The sequence below is a fragment of the Rhincodon typus genome, chromosome 4 (assembly GCF_021869965.1).
Source record: "Rhincodon typus isolate 14 chromosome 4, sRhiTyp1.1, whole genome shotgun sequence".
Taxonomy (NCBI): domain Eukaryota; kingdom Metazoa; phylum Chordata; class Chondrichthyes; order Orectolobiformes; family Rhincodontidae; genus Rhincodon; species Rhincodon typus.
Genome location: NC_063335.1, coordinates 104,413,580 through 104,425,287, shown reverse-complemented (window position 1 = coordinate 104,425,287; position 11,708 = coordinate 104,413,580).

The following is an 11,708-nucleotide window of genomic DNA, read 5'->3' as shown; positions in this document are numbered from 1 at the left end:
TGTCCCTCTAAACCTGTCCTATTCATATACCAGTCCAGTTGCCTTTTAAATGTTGTAATTGTACCAGCCTCCACTACTTCATCTGGCAGCTCATTCCATACACACACCACCCTCCTGAGTGAAAAGTTGCTTGTTAGGCAATCTTTCCCCTCTCACCTTAAACCTATGCCCTCTAGTTTTGGTCTCCCCCGCCCTAGGAAAAAGACCTTGGCTATTCACTCTATCCATGCCAATCATGATTTTATAAACCTCTATAAGGGCACCCCTCAGCCTCCGACAATCCAAGTAAAAAGCCCCGGCCTTTTCAGCCTCTCCCTATAATTCAAACCCTCCAGTCCCAGCAACATCCTTGTAAAGCTTTTCTGCACCCTGTCAAGTTTAGCAACGTCCTTCCTATAGAAAGGCAACCAGAATTGTATTTTAAAAGTGGCTTCACCATGTAGGGACCAGAGAGCATAAACTCAGAGTAACGGGTCACCTTGTTATGACAAAGATGAGGAGGAATGCCTTCTGTCAGATGGCAGTGAATTTGTGGAATTCTTTACCACAGAAGGTTGACGAGGCTGGGTCATTAAATATACTCAAAAACTGATCGACAGTTTTTTAATCAATAAGGGGATGATAGATTGTGGAGAAAAGACAGGAAAATGGAATTGAGGACATCATATCAGCCATGATCTCGTTGAATGGTGGAGCAGACTCAGTGGGCCAAATGACCAACTTCTGCTTCAATGTGTTATAGTGTTATGACATTTCTGCCTTTGTTTTAGTGTAAATATTTAGCCCAGCACAGGGATATTGCAATTTCTGAAATACACAGTAAATGAACAATGCAGCATTTGGTAAAATAATCACACTGGTAAAAATGACTTTTTATTGATAATTGCTTGGTAGTACAGAACTCAAGCATTGCTGACAAGAGATGCAGGTGAAGATTTTCATTTTGCTCTCATGAATGTTTTCATCAACATCAATAGATCTGTAGTTGAGTTCAGTTTCAATTGTACCATGTAGCCCAAATAGATAAGTTTTGCCATGGAATCCTCTCTAGGCCCAGGTCTTACTGACAATCTCTTTGTCAATTAGCACAAGAGGCATCCCTTTGATTGAATAATGACTAATCTCCCACCTCTTGAACACTTGCGACAGTCGGTGACACATTTGCAATATTTGAATCCACAGCTACATCAAAGAATTTCTGTGCTCAGTTTACTAAATTCCATTCTGCACTTGGATTTACCATTGAAAAGGGGGCGTCAAACGAGCACCCTTTCCTTGATGTGTTGGCTGAGAAAATTGCCAATGGGTTTGGTGCTAGTATCTGCTACAAACCTACATTCATTGGTCAATATATGCATTACGATTCCAACAGTTCCATTTGCTGCAAGATCAAGCTTATTGACAAGCTCATGAATAGATGTTGTGAGAGGATGTTTCAAAACTATCCTCATGAAATCATCATTCATGTGGTATGTGAGTTCCAATACAGTTGAGATGCATTCTTGCTACATTTCCCATGGCATTGCCCTGACAATTCAGTCTACCTGTCTTGGCTGTGTTTAATCAGCTAATTAAGATTGACATTTAAAAATTTTTGCTACATCTCCATGCTGACCAGTCAGCTCTCTTCTCATGCTGTATACATTTTTATTGTTGGAACAAATACATATAAAATGTTTGTTGTATTGCTCAATGCCAAAAGCAAATACCAATATTCAATGTATTTAACACAGCTTAAAATGGGTCTTCATTAGCAGTTTGGTAGTTTGAAAGAACACATTTTTGTCAGTTATTTTTCAGCAATTTAATAAATAAAAATAAGTTTTATGCTAAGATTATTCGTGAAGTCAGGATAGAAAAAGGCATTTAATATTTTACCCGCAATGGGATTGTTCCTTTCTTATCAAACTGCAAATTTGTTATAACGTGTTACAGTATGTTATTTCAGATAGTTAAGCTGTTAAATAAAATGTTTTAAACTAAGATGCAATAGAGAGTAAACATAAGCAAAATCAGCTGTGTTTAGTGAGCAGATCAAAACCAAAGTATGTCACTTTAATGGACCGTGTAAAATGCAAAAGTTAAATTGAAATTGTTATGATATGAATACAATATTTGATGCTTTGTACAGTAATGTTTTTCTTAAATCTCATCATTGCTGCAGTACTGGTCATATTTCATATATCCATTTCTCCGATGTTTCTTATATTAATAAATAAATCCTTAAAAAAGTTGTAGTAGTATGTCTTTGTTATCCTTCCTTTCAGAAGCGAATGTTTGACTCTGAATTTCTGGATTATTACTAATGGTATTTTGTAGAATCCAAATGGGATGATTTTGGTTGCATTTTGTGAAAATGATAAAACGAAAGGAACCACTTAGTATGTCACTTTCCGTGTAAAATGTTAATTGGCCTGTGGATTATTGAACAGTTGTCGATGACTAAGAGCTTTCGCCAGCCAACAGCTGTGTGATTGATTGACCGGTAACTGAGCATCTTGGAGTTAGGAACAAGTTACAGAGAAGAGATTTGATCTCTACCAGCCCAGAAATGGTCTCTCTTTGCTCTCTACAATCAAAATTACTTTAAATGTGAAGAAAACCTGGCAGCTGAGGAGTGGGCAAGGCCAGCCTGGTGGAGCGCTACATGGTCGAAACCTTCAGCAAGGCCTGCAGATCCATTATCGCACTGTAATTGAGGTGGCTGGTGGCGAGAGTGGGAGCAGGCAGCTCGAGGTGGCCGGCGGCGAGAGTGGGAGCAGGCAGCTGAAGGTGGCAGGCGGCGAGAGCGGGAGCAGGCGGCGAGAGCGGGAGCAGGCAGCTTGAGGCAGCCGATAGCGAGAGCGGGAGCAGGCAGCTCGAGGTGGCAGGCGGCGAGAGTGGGAGCAGGCAGCTTGAGGCGGCCGGCAGCGAGAATGGGAGCAGGCGGCGAGAGCGGGAGCATGCAGCTCGAGGGGGCAGGCGGCGAGAGCGGGAGCAGGCGGCGAGAGCGGGAGCATGCAGCTCGAGGTGGCCGGCGGCGAGAGCGGGAGCAGGCGGTTAGAGCTGGAGCAGGCGGTGAGGGCGGGAGCAGGCGGCTCGAGGCGGCCGGTGGTGAGAGTGGGAGCAGGCGGTGAGAGCGGGACCAGGCAGCCTGTGATGGACAGTGGCGAGAGCAAGCACCCTGGGGCAGCAGCGGGTGAAGTTGCCCAAAGCAGGGAATGTCGAGCCCTTGTAAGGAGTGCAAGCCCAGCATGGTCCTGCTTATGGACTGTGGTGTTGAACTGTTAACTGTGTTTCTTTGTCTTTCCACTTGTTAGTAATAAGGACTGTAATATTTAACTTTTCAACTGTGTTTTCCTTATTTTCTGCGCTGTAACTAAGATCCTAGGTATCTTTTGTACCTAAGGCGACTACTTGTAAACTTTTTACTGTACATATGTGACAATGAACCTAATTCTAATTTTCATTAATCTTTTCCTTCAGTAATTGCTGTAAGCTGTGACTCTTAGTTGATTGCCCAGGGCAGTGCGATGGTTCAGTGTTTCGATCCCAGCTTCAGGTGACTGTGTGGAGTTTGCATGTTCTTCCTGTGTCTGCATGGATTTCCTCCAGGTGCTGTAGTTTCCTCCCACAGTCCAAAGATGTGCGGGTTAGGTGGATTGGCCTTGCTAAATTGTCCATCATGCCCAGGGATCTGCACACTAGGTGGGTTAGCCATGGGAAATGCAGGGTTACAGGGATAGGGTAGGGGGTGAGCCTGGGTAGGTTGTTCTTCGGAGGGTGTGTATGGACTTGATGGGCCGAATAGCCTGCTTCCACACTGTAGGGTTTCTATGAAATCATAAACCAGGCGCCAGTAATGGGATAAAAACAGAAGTTGCTGGAAAAGCTCAGCTGTGAAGAGAAATCAGAGTTAACGTTTTAGGTCCAGAAATGTTAACTCTGAATTTTCCTCGCTGATGCTGCCAGACCTGCTGAGCTTTTCCAGCGACTTCTGTTTTTGTTCCGGATTTACAGCATCTGCAGGTCTTTCGCTTTTTTTTTCCCATCAGCAATGGGACCTTTGCTGTTTCTGATATGTATTACTGATCTATATCTTGGTGTACAGTGTATGTAAAACTAAAGCACATTGAATTGAGGTTATGTGCTGATGTAAATAGAGAACTGGTTGGCAGACTGGAATCAAGACTATAAATAAACAGGTTTTTCTTCCTAGGAATCTAAATGTAATACCTCCAGGTTTGGGAAGAGTATCCCGCAGTCAGCGTTGCAGTGAGGCAGACTGGGAAGAGTCCTGCAGTCAGTTTCACAGTGAGGAGCAAGGTATCCCACATAGTATCCAAACTGAGCTTCGATGAGCAGATTATTGCTATGTAAGTACTGTTGATGACCAAATTTATCAAAAAGAGCTGAATTCCACAGGTGAAGAGAGAGTGACTGCCCTTGCCATCGAGGCCACATCTGACCAAGTATTGCATCAAGGAGCCCTAACAAAAATGGAGTCAGTGAGAATCAGGGGGAAACCTCTTTGCTGTTTTAGAGTCATATCTGGTATATAAGAAAATGGTTGTGGTTGTTGGAGGTCACTCATCTCAGCTCCAGTACATCTCTGCAGGAGTTCCTCGGTAGAGTCCTAGGCACAACCATCTTCAGCTGCTCCACCAACGACCTTCCCTCCATTACAAGGGCTGAAGTTTGCCGATGATTACACAATGTTCAGCACCATTCATGACTCCTCAGATACTGAAGCTGTCTATGTCTGCGTGCAGTAAGACATAGAACGTATCCAGGCTTGGGCAGACACGCTCATGCCATACAAATGCCAGGCAATGAACATCTCCAACAAGAGACAATCCACTCAGTTCTCCTTGACAATCAATGAAGTTACTATCACTAAATTGGCCAATATCCACATTCTGGGTTTACCATTGACCAGAAACTTGGTGGACTCACCATTTAACTACAGTGGCTACAAGAGCAGGCCAGAGGCTAGGAATTTTGCAGTGATTAATTTATCTTCTGAGTCTCCGAAGCCTGCCTGTTATCTACAAGGCACAAGTCAGGAGTGTGATAGAATATTCTCCACTTGCCTGGATAGATGCAGCCCTAACAACACTGAAGAAGTTTGACTTCATCCAGAACAAAGCAGCTCACTTGATTGGAACCACATCCACTCCCTCCACCACCGATTGTTGAGTAGCAGCAGTTCTACAATCCATAAGCTGCACTGCAGAAATTCATCAACAATCCCTAGTTAATACTGCCCAAGTCATGGATGGCATGGTGGCTCAGTGATTGGCAATGCTGCCTCAGTACTGGGGACCTAGGTTTGATTCCAGCCTTGGGTGACTGTGTGTGATTTTGCAGGTTCTCCCTGTGTCTGAGTGGGTTTTCTCTGGGTGCTCCAGTTTCCTCCCACAGTCTAAAGATGTGTGGTTTAGGTTGATTGGCCACGGTAGATGTGGAGTTACGGAGATAGAGTGGGGAACTGGGTCTGTGTGGGTTGCTGTTCAGAGGGTCTGTGTAGACCTAATGGATCAAATGGCCTCTTTCTGCACTGTAGGAATTCTAATGAAACCCATGAGCACTTCCATCGAGAAGGACAAGGGCAGGAGAGTCATGGGAACATTACCTGCAAGTTCCCCTCTGTGCCACTCAATACCTGACTTGGAAGTATATCACCTTCACTGTTGCTGGAGTTCTCTTCCAAATGACAGTGTGGGTCTATCTTATGTGAACTGCAGACAGAGGCTCCAGAAGGCAGCTCACCTTCAACTTCTCAAGGGCAGTAATGGATGGTAATAAATAATTGTCAGGCAGCAACACCCACATCCCACAAGTGAACAAAAAAAAACTTTACTGATGATGAGCTGATCGAGTTGTAACTGACCAGAACGGATTTGTCCTGCTCTTTTTATTGACAGGACATACCCGGACAACTTTCCATATTGTTGCGTAGATCACAGAATTGTCTTAGCCAGGAATGAGGTCATTCCACCCATCATGTCTCTCCAAAGCCACATTATTTGCTTGTAGAGACTGTAATGTAGACCAGTTATGGGCATTCGTGCACTGATTTCATGGTCACCATTACTAAGGCTTCCTTCTGATTCCAGATATATTAATCAATTGATATTTACATTTGAAATCAGTTTAAGTTGATGCAAGGATGGGACTTGAACTCATGTCCATACAGCATTAGCTGTGACCGCTGGATGAGTGGTCTAATAAGACTACCACTGTGCCACCATCCCCTTAGGGGAGCTTTTTCATTATTAGAGATGTTACAACTTTAAGTCTGTTATCTCAATTCATCAGAGCTGCTGAGACCAAGTCTGGCTCCATGATCACTGAACTGCAACAAGAGATGCATTTTTCTGCTTTGCCACTAGAGGGACACATTGATTCCTTACAACAATGTAACAATTTGATGGTTACATTGTCAAAACCCTCCCATATATTTTTTCTCCCTGGTTAATATAGCTTCCTCCATCATGCATTTCCTTTTTTATGTAGTTGTACAGAGAGTTTAAAAAAAAGTAATCACCATATTCCTGCTCTATCATGAGGTAGAGAGAAAGAGTGAGGGGGTGGTGGGGGAGGGAGACAGAGAGAGATAGAAAGAGTGAGGGGGTGGTAGGAGAGGGGAGGGAGGGAGACATATGACTGGTGGTGATTTAACCTTAGAGTCAGCATGAGTCCGAGGCAGGAAACTTTGTGGTAACTTTATCAGGAATTGAACCCATGCTGTTGGCTTTACTCTGTATTACAAACCAGCCGTCTGAGCTAAGTGACATCTAATATGGGGGATTAAAGATAAAGGGATGTCTTAGGTTCTTCTGGCCTAAAACTTTAGCTTTTCAATTTAGATATTGAAAACTCCTATTAGATCTCCTCTGAGCCTTCCCTCACCAGGAAAAACTGTCCCAACTTCTCCAGCCTATTCTTGTAACTAAAATTTGACATCCTGGAACAATTCTCATAAACCTCTCCTGCACGTTCTCTAATGCATTCACATCCTCTGCTAATATAGCATCCAGAATTGTACACAACTCCAGCTAAGTAGGATATATCAATTCTGAGCAAGAACCTCACTACTTGTGCACTCTGACTAGACTAATGAAGTCTAGAATACTGTATGCATGCTTTGTTAACAGCTGTTTGTACCTGTGCTTTAATGACTTGGGTACATACATTCCTATGTCTCTCTGCTCTTGCACACCCTTTAGAATGGTGGCAGTCACTTTATGTTCTTTGCATCAAAATATATTACTTCTCACTTCTCAGCGTTGATCTTCATCTGCTTGTTGTTTTGGGGGTTCTGCACTGTCCTCAGTTTGCCAACTTTAAAATTATTCCCTACACGCAAAGATCTAGATAATTTTATTTATTTCTATATATAAAAATGAGGAAAAGCAAAATTTTGAACTGACCCCTGGAGAACACCACCGCCACCAAACTTCTTCCACCCTGAAAAATGCCCATTAACTATTACTCTCTGCTTTCTATTCCTCAGTCAACTTGATCCCCATTGCTACTTTCCCTTTTATTCCATGAGTTATAATTTTTCTCTGGGACTACATTTAACACCTTTGGGAAGTTTATGTGCACCGCTGTAGAAGCTAAGGATTTAAATGAGTTCTGTAAATTTGAATATTAGATGACAACTAGGGAGCCATAGTCAATTCTGTAGATCAGAGCAGGACATTACAAAGGGACCAAGTACATGTTTAGAACTAGGACAGATCGCTTTAACGTGAAATGTTAGATTTTCTCTTCCTCAATTCAAAGTGCAAAAGGGACTTTTTTTTAAAATGGAGAGAGTCTAGGAATGTTGTCCGGTGGCAGTGTTTGCAAAAAATTTACATTTGCACAAAATCATGAAAAGCCTGCTACAGAAAGTAGTGGAAAAAATTAATGAAATTTTGGTCTTTAATGGGTTTTAATTGAAAAATGAAGTGATGTTTCAATTATTTGGCAACTTGGTCAGATTCCACTCAGAATATCACATTTAGCTCCTACTGTTGATTGTTGCATAGCCAGATTCTATGTTTGAGATTGGGCAGCAGTAGGGTGTTGGTCAGTGTTGGAGACATTCTCAGAAGGGCCTAGGCAGCATAATTCTACACATCACAAGTTAAAATTTTCTGGGCAAATAAATAATGACCGTGGGTAGAACTTAGTTAGGGTTTTGATAAGCTTGTGGTGAACATCTAAACATTCAGCGTTGTCATTGGAAGAACAGAGGAATTAGGAAAGAAAGACACAAGAACTGAAATTGACCATTTGGCACCATTGTTCAATTTTATTACTGACCAATCATCGCCCATATCCTGTAATTACAAATATTGACATGTCTTTACCGTACTCAATGAGTATCAATAGCTGTCTGGGACAGTGTGCTCCCAAGATTTACAAACCTTCAAAGGAATTTCTCATTTCAGTTCTGAATGGCTGATGTCTCATTATGAGGCAGTGAACCACTTCTAGATTTCACAACATTTATGAACACACATCCAGGCACTGACATCATCATGTACAAATAATATGTGATGACACACACAATTTTGAACTGGACAGGGAAACACTAGGGAGAAGCAGAGAGGCCAGGAGGGGGTGGAGGTAGGCACAAGGATTGCCTCGGAGGTAGGAGGATCTCTCAAATGTAGTCTTTCAACATGTTGAAGTTTACCAACTGACTTGGAATGTTGTTGCTAAGGGGCAATGTATACATGAGAAAAAAAAAGGTAAAGATTTATAAAAAAAAATTTACTCTGGATGTAGGACTTCCTGGGTGGGCCAGCATTTACTACCCATCCCTAGGTGCCTCTAGATGTAAACAAGGGGAATGTTGTAGATATTGCTAATATTTACTGTGTTACACTGCAATTATACTGGTCAGAAAAGAACTAAGTCAATTAAATTCCACTTAATCATACAACACAACAAAGGCATTACAGGAGGACTGCCAAAAGTTCTTACAGAAAGCAGGACACAGAAGGATGATGTGTTATAGCAAAGACAAACTCCATCTTCTATGATTTGATGCTTTGAAATCAAATTAGGTATCCATCCAGGCCTAAAAATAATGCTACAGATTTAAGTGGTCAAAAAAAACCCAGCCTCGAGTTGAATGAAGGTTGTGAAAGTTTGCAAAGATGCTTTTTAATGCAGGAAGGACTGATGACAGCTGTTCTGAAATATTAGGTATGACATGAATGAATGGATCACTTTAAAATATTAAGTTGCATGGGGCATAAAGTGAAGTTTAGTCAGAATAGAATCAAGGGAGCAAGAGGTAACTCTCAGACAAACTTAGCTTCAAGAATGCAAGGGATGAAATGGGAGGTAATTTAGAGAGGTACAGAAACAGGATGAGTGCAGAGGGTCCCAAATCTTAGTGACAAAGAAGCCACTTGTAGGAGAGGGTGTAGTGGATAGCGGAAAAGGAGATCACCAGGATGCCAGTAGAGGAATAAACTTTTCACAATGATGCAGGAGTAGTGGGTGTTTTTGACAGAGTGCAACAGGAATAGTATAAGATCGGGCTTTCCTGCAGCCAAGGAGGTAAGGGAGTGACAGATACATAAGTATTAAAGCAAATGGACTGCCAAAAGCTAGGTGGCTAAGAATTTTAAAACATTACTGTAGAACTAGTTGTGCTGTGACCCAAGGGTTTGATATATGACCTGGAATGTGCATGTAACACTACGCCACACAATGTGGGAAAAAAAATTCCAAATCAGGAGCATTAACGCCATTCAATGAGATTGCAAAAGGTCAATACTTCTACCCATGTTCCAAAATAAAACACACCGGCTGTGATTCTGCTTCATATGGCTGTTGTGCTGTTGAAGTGTATCAATCCTAGACAGCATGCTAGATTTTTTGGAAAGCAGGTATCTTTCCCCATTGTCATATTGTTTTTCTTTCTTTAGCAAATGTTCAAAAACAGAGGCAGTTTAAAAACATGTCAATCATTCTAAAGTGTAGGGAATTGTTTCCCAAGTCCATGCCCTTTGCACCAGGGTGGCATAGTGGCAAGCACTGCTGCCTCATAACATCAGGGACCTGGGTTCAATTCCACCCTTGGCAACTCTGCAGTTTGCATGGCCCCCCCCCCCCCCCCCCCCCAAGTCTGTGTGGGTTTCTTCCCACAGCTCAAAGATGTGGTTAGGTGGATTGGCCAGGCTAAAAATTGCCCAGTGTGCAGGAATGTGCAGGCTAGGTGGATTAGCCATGGAAAATGCAGAGTTGCAGGGATAGGTTAGGGTGTGGGTCGGTGTGGGTCTGTGTGGGATGCTTGAGGGTCAGTGTAACACAACAGGCTGAATGGCCTGTTTCCAGTCTGTTAGGGATTCTATGATCTAAAAATGACTTGGGAGATCACATGATAGTGCAACATTAAAAAAAAACCTGCATACTATAATTCACAAATCTGACTACTCCATATCAGTATCAGAGTTTATATTCTGTCTAGATGGTCTGATTTCAGTGGTAATGGGGAATAGTGTTTATATGATGCACGGATGCAAAGAGATAAACAAAAATGAGGTTTCTTATGGTACAGTGGTAGTGTACGAGCAGACCTAAGTTGAAGTGCCACCTGCTCCAGAGGTGCCGAATAACATAAACACAGGTTGATATAGAAAATAGCTAAAGATGCAACTGGAGCTCTGGGAAAGGGCAGGGGAAGACCAGCCAAACTGCTCTTGCAGACGGCAGCATGTGCACAATTAGGTGAATGGCCTGTTTGCTAATGATAAATGATTCTACAAAAAAAAAAATGACTTGTAGAGCACTTCAACCTCAGCTATATTAATATTCGGTCTTGGATGATGCACGAGGGATGAAACAGTAACCAAAGAAAAAGTTTTGGGATGGTGATGTAATTAGATTGTTAGATTGTTTAACAGCCCTTCATCCTCACAATTGGTCAGCAAATTTAGGCCCTTTTTTTCACCCCCCCCACAAAAAAAAGGGTGCAGCCTTCAAGGACATTTGATTGCACAGTTTAAAAATAACATAGGGTCCAAGGCTGTGCAAGCAAACTATTTGAATGAGAAATGTTAGGGAGAACTACATGTAATGATTTCAGGTGGTTTTTTTTTAGAACTGCAGGGAGGGTTATTAACCTGTAGAACAAATTGCTCACTTGCGCAATGACCAAATTCACTGTTAACACTCGATGGAGCAAGAATTCCCTTGGAGATTTTTGTTAATCTTGGAAGGTTTTATTTTGCTCCATGCAAGAGCTGCTCATTGGTAGAAGCAAAGAAGTCCATATGTTTAATTACAATAGGGTTATACAGAGTAGGCTCAAATGGTCCACTTCAAAGAGAATATCATTATTCCAACACCCCCCCCCCCCCCAGGTTAAGAACAAACAAGGGTAAGATGCGCACACAGTTGAATTGGCTATGCAATGCAACCAAAAAGGCATGGGGTTATCAAAAATGTCTGGTTACCTAGCCTTTGAGAGAGTGTTAAGATGCAAAATTAAATATGAAAATGGGAAGTAGAAGATAGCAAGTGAAGGGGAATGAAAGACAGAGGAGAAAAGGAGAAATAAACAATAAACGGTGAAGAGAGAATACAGAACAAAACCTCAGCCAACAAGCATCTAGCAGAATTATTTAACAACTGCAAAACTGCTGCAATTCAAGGGAAAATAAATTACAGCAAGCAATCATGAGCATGATCATGATCATGGTGCTCAGATAAGT